Source organism: Acipenser ruthenus, unplaced genomic scaffold (assembly GCF_902713425.1).
Source record: "Acipenser ruthenus unplaced genomic scaffold, fAciRut3.2 maternal haplotype, whole genome shotgun sequence".
NCBI lineage: Eukaryota > Metazoa > Chordata > Actinopteri > Acipenseriformes > Acipenseridae > Acipenser > Acipenser ruthenus.
This window is the reverse complement of record NW_026708233.1, coordinates 78307-89523: the sequence shown is the minus strand read 5'-3', so window position 1 is coordinate 89523 and position 11217 is coordinate 78307. Positions and strand designations below refer to the sequence as shown.

At 40.2% G+C, this 11217-nt stretch overlaps 10 non-coding genes across 10 annotated transcripts; 7 read left to right on the top strand and 3 right to left on the bottom strand.

Moving 5' to 3' along the window:
• The first annotated feature begins 1147 nt into the window (after window positions 1-1147).
• On the top strand, window positions 1148-1229 carry trnal-cag (transfer RNA leucine (anticodon CAG)). Its single transcript has one exon. It is a non-coding gene; the product is annotated as a tRNA-Leu (tRNA).
• Window positions 1230-1517: 288 nt separating this feature from the next.
• On the top strand, window positions 1518-1591 carry trnai-aau (transfer RNA isoleucine (anticodon AAU)). Its single transcript has one exon. It is a non-coding gene; the product is annotated as a tRNA-Ile (tRNA).
• A 165-nt stretch (window positions 1592-1756) lies between these two features.
• Window positions 1757-1838, bottom strand: trnas-aga (transfer RNA serine (anticodon AGA)). The gene has a single exon. It is a non-coding gene; the product is annotated as a tRNA-Ser (tRNA).
• A 1701-nt stretch (window positions 1839-3539) lies between these two features.
• Window positions 3540-3754, top strand: LOC131730305 (small nucleolar RNA U3). The gene has a single exon (XR_009323992.1). It is a non-coding gene; the product is annotated as a small nucleolar RNA U3 (small nucleolar RNA).
• A 1482-nt stretch (window positions 3755-5236) lies between these two features.
• On the top strand, window positions 5237-5310 carry trnai-aau (transfer RNA isoleucine (anticodon AAU)). Its single transcript has one exon. It is a non-coding gene; the product is annotated as a tRNA-Ile (tRNA).
• Window positions 5311-5475: 165 nt separating this feature from the next.
• On the bottom strand, window positions 5476-5557 carry trnas-aga (transfer RNA serine (anticodon AGA)). Its single transcript has one exon. It is a non-coding gene; the product is annotated as a tRNA-Ser (tRNA).
• A 1701-nt stretch (window positions 5558-7258) lies between these two features.
• On the top strand, window positions 7259-7473 carry LOC131730304 (small nucleolar RNA U3). Its single transcript, XR_009323991.1, has one exon. It is a non-coding gene; the product is annotated as a small nucleolar RNA U3 (small nucleolar RNA).
• A 1482-nt stretch (window positions 7474-8955) lies between these two features.
• trnai-aau (transfer RNA isoleucine (anticodon AAU)) lies at window positions 8956-9029 on the top strand. The gene has a single exon. It is a non-coding gene; the product is annotated as a tRNA-Ile (tRNA).
• A 165-nt stretch (window positions 9030-9194) lies between these two features.
• Window positions 9195-9276, bottom strand: trnas-aga (transfer RNA serine (anticodon AGA)). The gene has a single exon. It is a non-coding gene; the product is annotated as a tRNA-Ser (tRNA).
• A 1701-nt stretch (window positions 9277-10977) lies between these two features.
• On the top strand, window positions 10978-11192 carry LOC131730303 (small nucleolar RNA U3). Its single transcript, XR_009323990.1, has one exon. It is a non-coding gene; the product is annotated as a small nucleolar RNA U3 (small nucleolar RNA).
• Window positions 11193-11217: the final 25 nt, after the last annotated feature.

The following is an 11217-nucleotide window of genomic DNA, read 5'->3' as shown; positions in this document are numbered from 1 at the left end:
AGGGGGCTGGAGGAAGCGGACACGTTCTGAGTGGGTGTCTTACCAAAACGTAAGAAAGATGAACTACAGTTGCAAAGCACTGCTGCTTTTTCGATGATTGATTAAAACTATCAAACTGACTGAAAACACGGATCGCATTAATTGCGATTGGTTTCATACCAATACGCTTACATAACAGATATTGGTTATAGACAATGTCATATACACAGAAATGAACACGGACAGTGTTTATTAAGGGCTGACTCATTGACATGTTCGAGAGATCTAGGTGTACTGGACAAATCTACTGGATTTTTTTCCATGTCGTAATTGTGCCGCCTGTGATAATGCGTTTGCGTTTTACAAGCCATACAACGAAAAAAGAGTACAGTGTCTTACAAGTGATGACCTGTGCTTCAACGCATGTCATTTATTTGTTTTTTTGTCCTTGCCATTTGCAATATGTTGGTAAAACTACTAGACAGTGACGATTGCGCATTGATGAGCAAGCATAAAAGTTCAATTAGGAGAAAAGATATCCATTCACCACTAGCTAGACATTTCGTAGATGCCAAACATTCCATTTCAGATCTGAAATACCGCAGCATACAAAAAATATTTCAAGCTCGAGGACGTGATAATCTCGATCAAAAACTATTACAATGTGAATCCAAATGGATCTTCTATCTCCATATGGTACAACCCGAGGGATTAAATGAAGCGCTAGGATTATCCTGTTTTCTGTGATATAATGCGCAACCATACTTGTCTTTCATAAGATCTGAAAATAAATTATAGCGCTTTGAGATTATGTCTGTTATTAGCAGATTGTTTAGAAATGTACTCAAATATGTTACAACTGTTCTGTCTACGAAATATATCTGTAACATTTATGTAATGCCTTTGTGGTTTTTTGATGAAGTTCATTTGCTAACAGACTGTTCTGATTTTGATTCAAACCGTGAAGCGATCGCTCTGTTTGCAGTATATTTTCTTTCAGTAAGAGGAGTGTCCTTGTGATTCCATACAAAATGCGACAAAACCTGTCGCCCTCCTTAATATAAACAGAAAAAGAACAAGTACACGCACACGCCAGGTGATTTACTGCAGCGTCAGACATGGGAGGTTCAGCAGTGTGCTGCAGCGTTGTGCAAAGTCGTCGGTGTAAGTCAGGATGGCCGAGCGGTCTAAGGCGCTGTGGTCAGGTCGCAGTCTCCATGGAGGCGTGGGCTCGAACCCCACTTCTGACAACAGTTCTTGTTAATTTATTTCTAAAACGTCCACCGAATGCTTGGTAATTTTACATGTTTTTCTTTTTAGTATTCAAATCACAGCTTTTTAAATGAGAGAAAGTCACCGCAAGCCCGCACCTCGCCACTTTCTTCACACTGCTAAACTGCCTCATAAAGATGAGACCTCTAATTATGCCTTTCCAATACTTTGAATGTGTTATTGTTGAGTTTAACATAACATCTTGGTAATCATAATGTCCGCAGGCCTTGTTTTTCTCGGGTTTTATTAACGCGCTCCATGTGTGTGGCCGGTTAGCTCAGTTGGTTAGAGCGTGGTGCTAATAACGCCAAGGTCGCGGGTTCGATCCCCGTACGGGCCATGACTTTTCTTCTTTAAAGAAACCACAGCATTTGGAATGGTGCCAAAATGAACATTCTTTAACAAAATGAACCGGTGCGATATGAAGTAGAACCAGTAATATTTCAAATTCCTCATCTTTAAACATGTATTAGGAATGAACACATACAATTAAAAAGAAAGCTTACGTAGTCGGCAGGATTCGAACCTGCGCGGGGAAACCCCAATGGATTTCTAGTCCATCGCCTTAACCACTCGGCCACGACTACATGTTCTTACATTGGACTGTGAAATGATCCATATTATTGTCAAAAGAAGTAAAAGACACCCGCGGTAATGCTGCAGATGGCAGTATAGGCTAACATGAACCGAAGTCAAATGCCTTTGTTGAAACTCCATCGATTTATACAAGGCAAGCACACGTGGGAAATGTAAATACAATATCCTTTCTGTCAACGTTCATAATAATGAATACATCTTTATTTCAAAATACGTAACAATTTAAGTGATCTTTTCAAACCACCCATACACAAAAAACAAAGTAGATCTTGATTTCAACTGAAAAACTGACTTGCTTCATGGCTGCTGCCACAGCACTCAAGCACGTTGTGGCTAGCGTGAGCGGACTTAGCAGATAACAAGATCTACAAAATATCACATGCCAATAAAACATAACACAATTATGTTCGATTTTATAACAAAACCCCACCCCAGATGGGACTCGAACCCACTATCCCTGGCTTAGGAGGCCAGTGGCCTTAGCCATTAGGCCACTAGGGCTGACATGGGAAGCGCACATTTGGTAGTTCTAAAGAAAGTGGGAACAATAGTATCGTGGTTTCATAAATATCCAAGCCATCTTTGGTGTTCAAACAAAGCAGTTACATTGGGAAAGGGCCGTACTTATCAGTAAGTGTTTGAAATGCATGTGGGAAGATTTAAGATTGTGAAGAAGTTTTAATATGCTTCGTATTTGCGCATTGGTAACCTTACATAATTACGTTTTGATTAATGCCACTTCCTTACCTGACAGTAGTCAGGGTGACGATACAAGACCAAAGCCAATAAACCTGTTATTTTCCTGTCCTTTCATTACCATATTCTAGTGTGCTTGTTCAGAATATGCGTGAATCCTGAAAACGTCTTGCTAATATGTGAACAAAGCCAGCATTCACTTTATTGATCACCATGTGGAATAGCCGCTATTGGAACACAAATGATTGTGTTAAAGATGTTAATAGACTTTCAATGTACACGTTTTAGAGCTGAACGTTTGTTGAGACAGTTCAAGCGCTGTAGCAGTGTTTACCTATTTCATGGATGTTTGCTTTTTCGTCTTACTCTGGAAAAAATAATAATAGCAATAGAAAAATGTAGGCAAAACAATTTTTGAGAACCGCATTTGGGTGAAAAATGAACAGTTTCAAAACACATTTGTAAACGCATTGGATTCTATTATGGTGTTTCCGAGCTGTTGAATGTTTCTTATTATATACAGGTTTACTGGCTTGACAGAAAGGCGATTGACAAAAAGAATGCCTCGTCCCTGCGTGGGCTTGAAACAGCAACGTTTTGGTTAAGCCGAACGCGCTCACCGATTACGTTGTTTTATTAGATAACACCCTCGGAGCCCAACAGAACACTGTATGCGTATAATTAAAATATTTACGGTTCAAATGGGAATCGTATTCATCAGATTTTAAGCACACGTTTGATAGACGTCACAGTGCAAAGGAGGAAGGCAGGCAATGCAAATGAGGCAACTGGCTCGTACTTTTTAAATCATACCAAAAAATTGAACCCAATTAAGCTTTTAACCGCCTGCAGTCTGGAATGAGTTTGAAATGTTATTGTAACAACTCACTGGGCTACAGCAATTGCATTATATGAAAGTGCTCCTGTTTATTTGTCACCGGCACAGCTACCGGTGCCACTCAGAGTTGGAGGGAGACGGTCGGCCACTTGCCCATAAAACAATACTTTCAGGGATCATTTCTATAGTGATTTGCTAGCGAAATGCGTTTTGAAAGTGTTTGGGGTCGCTACCCACGAGGAAGAGTGAGAGTGTTCGTTTTTGAGCGTGTAGAAGACAGCGAGTGTTGTTTTTGACCAACTGCTCGCTGTTATTGATGACCGCTCCAGTGTTCCTTAGGGGGCTGGAGGAAGCGGACACGTTCTGAGTGGGTGTCTTACCAAAACGTAAGAAAGATGAACTACAGTTGCAAAGCACTGCTGCTTTTTCGATGATTGATTAAAACTATCAAACTGACTGAAAACACGGATCGCATTAATTGCGATTGGTTTCATACCAATACGCTTACATAACAGATATTGGTTATAGACAATGTCATATACACAGAAATGAACACGGACAGTGTTTATTAAGGGCTGACTCATTGACATGTTCGAGAGATCTAGGTGTACTGGACAAATCTACTGGATTATTTTCCATGTCGTAATTGTGCCGCCTGTGATAATGCGTTTGCGTTTTACAAGCCATACAACGAAAAAAGAGTACAGTGTCTTACAAGTGATGACCTGTGCTTCAACGCATGTCATTTATTTGTTTTTTTGTCCTTGCCATTTGCAATATGTTGGTAAAACTACTAGACAGTGACGATTGCGCATTGATGAGCAAGCATAAAAGTTCAATTAGGAGAAAAGATATCCATTCACCACTAGCTAGACATTTCGTAGATGCCAAACATTCCATTTCAGATCTGAAATACCGCAGCATACAAAAAATATTTCAAGCTCGAGGACGTGATAATCTCGATCAAAAACTATTACAATGTGAATCCAAATGGATCTTCTATCTCCATATGGTACAACCCGAGGGATTAAATGAAGCGCTAGGATTATCCTGTTTTCTGTGATATAATGCGCAACCATACTTGTCTTTCATAAGATCTGAAAATAAATTATAGCGCTTTGAGATTATGTCTGTTATTAGCAGATTGTTTAGAAATGTACTCAAATATGTTACAACTGTTCTGTCTACGAAATATATCTGTAACATTTATGTAATGCCTTTGTGGTTTTTTGATGAAGTTCATTTGCTAACAGACTGTTCTGATTTTGATTCAAACCGTGAAGCGATCGCTCTGTTTGCAGTATATTTTCTTTCAGTAAGAGGAGTGTCCTTGTGATTCCATACAAAATGCGACAAAACCTGTCGCCCTCCTTAATATAAACAGAAAAAGAACAAGTACACGCACACGCCAGGTGATTTACTGCAGCGTCAGACATGGGAGGTTCAGCAGTGTGCTGCAGCGTTGTGCAAAGTCGTCGGTGTAAGTCAGGATGGCCGAGCGGTCTAAGGCGCTGTGGTCAGTTCGCAGTCTCCATGGAGGCGTGGGCTCGAACCCCACTTCTGACAACAGTTCTTGTTAATTTATTTCTAAAACGTCCACCGAATGCTTGGTAATTTTACATGTTTTTCTTTTTAGTATTCAAATCACAGCTTTTTAAATGAGAGAAAGTCACCGCAAGCCCGCACCTCGCCACTTTCTTCACACTGCTAAACTGCCTCATAAAGATGAGACCTCTAATTATGCCTTTCCAATACTTTGAATGTGTTATTGTTGAGTTTAACATAACATCTTGGTAATCATAATGTCCACAGGCCTTGTTTTTCTCGGGTTTTATTAACGCGCTCCATGTGTGTGGCCGGTTAGCTCAGTTGGTTAGAGCGTGGTGCTAATAACGCCAAGGTCGCGGGTTCGATCCCCGTACGGGCCATGACTTTTCTTCTTTAAAGAAACCACAGCATTTGGAATGGTGCCAAAATGAACATTCTTTAACAAAATGAACCGGTGCGATATGAAGTAGAACCAGTAATATTTCAAATTCCTCATCTTTAAACATGTATTAGGAATGAACACATACAATTAAAAAGAAAGCTTACGTAGTCGGCAGGATTCGAACCTGCGCGGGGAAACCCCAATGGATTTCTAGTCCATCGCCTTAACCACTCGGCCACGACTACATGTTCTTACATTGGACTGTGAAATGATCCATATTATTGTCAAAAGAAGTAAAAGACACCCGCGGTAATGCTGCAGATGGCAGTATAGGCTAACATGAACCGAAGTCAAATGCCTTTGTTGAAACTCCATCGATTTATACAAGGCAAGCACACGTGGGAAATGTAAATACAATATCCTTTCTGTCAACGTTCATAATAATGAATACATCTTTATTTCAAAATACGTAACAATTTAAGTGATCTTTTCAAACCACCCATACACAAAAAACAAAGTAGATCTTGATTTCAACTGAAAAACTGACTTGCTTCATGGCTGCTGCCACAGCACTCAAGCACGTTGTGGCTAGCGTGAGCGGACTTAGCAGATAACAAGATCTACAAAATATCACATGCCAATAAAACATAACACAATTATGTTCGATTTTATAACAAAACCCCACCCCAGATGGGACTCGAACCCACTATCCCTGGCTTAGGAGGCCAGTGGCCTTAGCCATTAGGCCACTAGGGCTGACATGGGAAGCGCACATTTGGTAGTTCTAAAGAAAGTGGGAACAATAGTATCGTGGTTTCATAAATATCCAAGCCATCTTTGGTGTTCAAACAAAGCAGTTACATTGGGAAAGGGCCGTACTTATCAGTAAGTGTTTGAAATGCATGTGGGAAGATTTAAGATTGTGAAGAAGTTTTAATATGCTTCGTATTTGCGCATTGGTAACCTTACATAATTACGTTTTGATTAATGCCACTTCCTTACCTGACAGTAGTCAGGGTGACGATACAAGACCAAAGCCAATAAACCTGTTATTTTCCTGTCCTTTCATTACCATATTCTAGTGTGCTTGTTCAGAATATGCGTGAATCCTGAAAACGTCTTGCTAATATGTGAACAAAGCCAGCATTCACTTTATTGATCACCATGTGGAATAGCCGCTATTGGAACACACATGATTGTGTTAAAGATGTTAATAGACTTTCAATGTACACGTTTTAGAGCTGAACGTTTGTTGAGACAGTTCAAACGCTGTAGCAGTGTTTACCTATTTCATGGATGTTTGCTTTTTCGTCTTACTCTGGAAAAAATAATAATAGCAATAGAAAAATGTAGGCAAAACAATTTTTGAGAACCGCATTTGGGTGAAAAATGAACAGTTTCAAAACACATTTGTAAACGCATTGGATTCTATTATGGTGTTTCCGAGCTGTTGAATGTTTCTTATTATATACAGGTTTACTGGCTTGACAGAAAGGCGATTGACAAAAAGAATGCCTCGTCCCTGCGTGGGCTTGAAACAGCAACGTTTTGGTTAAGCCGAACGCGCTCACCGATTACGTTGTTTTATTAGATAACACCCTCGGAGCCCAACAGAACACTGTATGCGTATAATTAAAATATTTACGGTTCAAATGGGAATCGTATTCATCAGATTTTAAGCACACATTTGATAGACGTCACAGTGCAAAGGAGGAAGGCAGGCAATGCAAATGAGGCAACTGGCTCGTACTTTTTAAATCATACCAAAAAATTGAACCCAATTAAGCTTTTAACCGCCTGCAGTCTGGAATGAGTTTGAAATGTTATTGTAACAACTCACTGGGCTACAGCAATTGCATTATATGAAAGTGCTCCTGTTTATTTGTCACCGGCACAGCTACCGGTGCCACTCAGAGTTGGAGGGAGACGGTCGGCCACTTGCCCATAAAACAATACTTTCAGGGATCATTTCTATAGTGATTTGCTAGCGAAATGCGTTTTGAAAGTGTTTGGGCTCGCTACCCACGAGGAAGAGTGAGAGTGTTCGTTTTTGAGCGTGAAGAAGACAGCGAGTGTTGTTTTTGACCAACTGCTCGCTGTTATTGATGACCGCTCCAGTGTTCCTTAGGGGGCTGGAGGAAGCGGACACGTTCTGAGTGGGTGTCTTACCAAAACGTAAGAAAGATGAACTACAGTTGCAAAGCACTGCTGCTTTTTCGATGATTGATTAAAACTATCAAACTGACTGAAAACACGGATCGCATTAATTGCGATTGGTTTCATACCAATACGCTTACATAACAGATATTGGTTATAGACAATGTCATATACACAGAAATGAACACGGACAGTGTTTATTAAGGGCTGACTCATTGACATGTTCGAGAGATCTAGGTGTACTGGACAAATCTACTGGATTATTTTCCATGTCGTAATTGTGCCGCCTGTGATAATGCGTTTGCGTTTTACAAGCCATACAACGAAAAAAGAGTACAGTGTCTTACAAGTGATGACCTGTGCTTCAACGCATGTCATTTATTTGTTTTTTTGTCCTTGCCATTTGCAATATGTTGGTAAAACTACTAGACAGTGACGATTGCGCATTGATGAGCAAGCATAAAAGTTCAATTAGGAGAAAAGATATCCATTCACCACTAGCTAGACATTTCGTAGATGCCAAACATTCCATTTCAGATCTGAAATACCGCAGCATACAAAAAATATTTCAAGCTCGAGGACGTGATAATCTCGATCAAAAACTATTACAATGTGAATCCAAATGGATCTTCTATCTCCATATGGTACAACCCGAGGGATTAAATGAAGCGCTAGGATTATCCTGTTTTCTGTGATATAATGCGCAACCATACTTGTCTTTCATAAGATCTGAAAATAAATTATAGCGCTTTGAGATTATGTCTGTTATTAGCAGATTGTTTAGAAATGTACTCAAATATGTTACAACTGTTCTGTCTACGAAATATATCTGTAACATTTATGTAATGCCTTTGTGGTTTTTTGATGAAGTTCATTTGCTAACAGACTGTTCTGATTTTGATTCAAACCGTGAAGCGATCGCTCTGTTTGCAGTATATTTTCTTTCAGTAAGAGGAGTGTCCTTGTGATTCCATACAAAATGCGACAAAACCTGTCGCCCTCCTTAATATAAACAGAAAAAGAACAAGTACACGCACACGCCAGGTGATTTACTGCAGCGTCAGACATGGGAGGTTCAGCAGTGTGCTGCAGCGTTGTGCAAAGTCGTCGGTGTAAGTCAGGATGGCCGAGCGGTCTAAGGCGCTGTGGTCAGTTCGCAGTCTCCATGGAGGCGTGGGCTCGAACCCCACTTCTGACAACAGTTCTTGTTAATTTATTTCTAAAACGTCCACCGAATGCTTGGTAATTTTACATGTTTTTCTTTTTAGTATTCAAATCACAGCTTTTTAAATGAGAGAAAGTCACCGCAAGCCCGCACCTCGCCACTTTCTTCACACTGCTAAACTGCCTCATAAAGATGAGACCTCTAATTATGCCTTTCCAATACTTTGAATGTGTTATTGTTGAGTTTAACATAACATCTTGGTAATCATAATGTCCACAGGCCTTGTTTTTCTCGGGTTTTATTAACGCGCTCCATGTGTGTGGCCGGTTAGCTCAGTTGGTTAGAGCGTGGTGCTAATAACGCCAAGGTCGCGGGTTCGATCCCCGTACGGGCCATGACTTTTCTTCTTTAAAGAAACCACAGCATTTGGAATGGTGCCAAAATGAACATTCTTTAACAAAATGAACCGGTGCGATATGAAGTAGAACCAGTAATATTTCAAATTCCTCATCTTTAAACATGTATTAGGAATGAACACATACAATTAAAAAGAAAGCTTACGTAGTCGTCAGGATTCGAACCTGCGCGGGGAAACCCCAATGGATTTCTAGTCCATCGCCTTAACCACTCGGCCACGACTACATGTTCTTACATTGGACTGTGAAATGATCCATATTATTGTCAAAAGAAGTAAAAGACACCCGCGGTAATGCTGCAGATGGCAGTATAGGCTAACATGAACCGAAGTCAAATGCCTTTGTTGAAACTCCATCGATTTATACAAGGCAAGCACACGTGGGAAATGTAAATACAATATCCTTTCTGTCAACGTTCATAATAATGAATACATCTTTATTTCAAAATACGTAACAATTTAAGTGATCTTTTCAAACCACCCATACACAAAAAACAAAGTAGATCTTGATTTCAACTGAAAAACTGACTTGCTTCATGGCTGCTGCCACAGCACTCAAGCACGTTGTGGCTAGCGTGAGCGGACTTAGCAGATAACAAGATCTACAAAATATCACATGCCAATAAAACATAACACAATTATGTTCGATTTTATAACAAAACCCCACCCCAGATGGGACTCGAACCCACTATCCCTGGCTTAGGAGGCCAGTGGCCTTAGCCATTAGGCCACTAGGGCTGACATGGGAAGCGCACATTTGGTAGTTCTAAAGAAAGTGGGAACAATAGTATCGTGGTTTCATAAATATCCAAGCCATCTTTGGTGTTCAAACAAAGCAGTTACATTGGGAAAGGGCCGTACTTATCAGTAAGTGTTTGAAATGCATGTGGGAAGATTTAAGATTGTGAAGAAGTTTTAATATGCTTCGTATTTGCGCATTGGTAACCTTACATAATTACGTTTTGATTAATGCCACTTCCTTACCTGACAGTAGTCAGGGTGACGATACAAGACCAAAGCCAATAAACCTGTTATTTTCCTGTCCTTTCATTACCATATTCTAGTGTGCTTGTTCAGAATATGCGTGAATCCTGAAAACGTCTTGCTAATATGTGAACAAAGCCAGCATTCACTTTATTGATCACCATGTGGAATAGCCGCTATTGGAACACACATGATTGTGTTAAAGATGTTAATAGACTTTCAATGTACACGTTTTAGAGCTGAACGTTTGTTGAGACAGTTCAAACGCTGTAGCAGTGTTTACCTATTTCATGGATGTTTGCTTTTTCGTCTTACTCTGGAAAAAATAATAATAGCAATAGAAAAATGTAGGCAAAACAATTTTTGAGAACCGCATTTGGGTGAAAAATGAACAGTTTCAAAACACATTTGTAAACGCATTGGATTCTATTATGGTGTTTCCGAGCTGTTGAATGTTTCTTATTATATACAGGTTTACTGGCTTGACAGAAAGGCGATTGACAAAAAGAATGCCTCGTCCCTGCGTGGGCTTGAAACAGCAACGTTTTGGTTAAGCCGAACGCGCTCACCGATTACGTTGTTTTATTAGATAACACCCTCGGAGCCCAACAGAACACTGTATGCGTATAATTAAAATATTTACGGTTCAAATGGGAATCGTATTCATCAGATTTTAAGCACACATTTGATAGACGTCACAGTGCAAAGGAGGAAGGCAGGCAATGCAAATGAGGCAACTGGCTCGTACTTTTTAAATCATACCAAAAAATTGAACCCAATTAAGCTTTTAACCGCCTGCAGTCTGGAATGAGTTTGAAATGTTATTGTAACAACTCACTGGGCTACAGCAATTGCATTATATGAAAGTGCTCCTTTTTATTTGTCACCGGCACAGCTACCGGTGCCACTCAGAGTTGGAGGGAGACGGTCGGCCACTTGCCCATAAAACAATACTTTCAGGGATCATTTCTATAGTGATTTGCTAGCGAAATGCGTTTTGAAAGTGTTTGGGCTCGCTACCCACGAGGAAGAGTGAGAGTGTTCGTTTTTGAGCGTGAAGAAGACAGCGAGTGTTGTTTTTGACCAACTGCTCGCTGTTATTGATGACCGCTCCAGTGTTCCTTAGGGGGCTGGAGGAAGCGGACACGTTCTGAGTGGGTGTCTTACCAAAACGTAAGAAAGAT